Source organism: Pyxicephalus adspersus, chromosome Z, assembly GCF_032062135.1.
Source record: "Pyxicephalus adspersus chromosome Z, UCB_Pads_2.0, whole genome shotgun sequence".
Lineage (NCBI taxonomy): Eukaryota > Metazoa > Chordata > Amphibia > Anura > Pyxicephalidae > Pyxicephalus > Pyxicephalus adspersus.
In genome coordinates this window covers 1,737,770-1,738,675 of record NC_092871.1, presented here as the reverse complement: position 1 = coordinate 1,738,675, position 906 = coordinate 1,737,770, and the positions used below count along the sequence as shown (strand labels likewise).

General features: G+C 43.6%; 1 long non-coding RNA gene across 1 annotated transcript in view; it reads right to left on the bottom strand.

Annotated features, from left to right (window-relative positions):
• Positions 1–477, bottom strand: part of LOC140344116 (uncharacterized) — a 74,920-nt gene extending 74,443 nt beyond the window's left edge. Inside the window, exon 1 of the long non-coding RNA XR_011923493.1 lies at positions 345–477. This is a non-coding gene — a long non-coding RNA (uncharacterized lncRNA). The remainder of the gene's footprint in view (positions 1–344) is intronic.
• Positions 478–906: the final 429 nt, after the last annotated feature.

Sequence of the window (906 nt, the reverse complement as noted above, 5' to 3'; positions counted from 1 at the left end):
TGCCCCTCCCACCATGGGGAGATTCCCCGCCCCCCCAGTCTCCCTGCAGCCCTTGCTGATATTACAATTCTCACCACTGAAATCTCTGAACATTCCTTATGATAAAATATAACAGCAATCATTCCAACAAATGTCAGTTTCAGGGTGACCTGACCTCTAAATGTTCTCTATGGTTACAGACTCCATTTTTCTGAAGTTATGAATTTCCTTTGCTGGTGAATATCGCAGTGAATATCAGCACAGTGTGCAGTGGCGATGTACCATCTCCTTCATTATCACACATTTATGTCACAGACTCACGGATATTGGTGTTTCTCATCCTGTAGATATTTTGTCTTTCTTACCTTTTCTCCGATTCTTCTGAAAGTTTCAGCCACGAGAATCCCTGAAAGTCGTTTTATAAACTCGCCCTGACGCTCTTTTCTCGCACTTTCCTTGCTAATTGCAGTCGATTTCTGGGATCCCGGAAAAGCGTCCGACATCCTCCCCAGCCGCTGCCCCTGTCTGTTAACAAATCCATTTTATCTTCCCCTTCAAAGAGGAAATTCTTAGGAGATGTTTTTCCTTTGAACTTCCTGCTGTGTTCACATAAATAATACAGAACATCCCCAAAATAATCGCCGCCGGCCCAAAAGTGAAAACGGTTTCTGGGACGTGCAGTGATAAAATGCAATGATGGGGATGATGAATAATGATAATGTAATCAACCCCCTAAGAGAGGGAACGGATTTCCCAATTCCCCATTATTCCATTCTGGTTCCTCTATATAAATGCCACGTCCGTTCCTAATCAATACTTGGCGTGTTATGGCGAGCAGGAAGAGCACCGCGGTCATTTCATTATATCGGAGTATGAATCTCCTAGTCACCAGAAGTAATGGCACTGAAAAGGCAACTTAATGTGAAC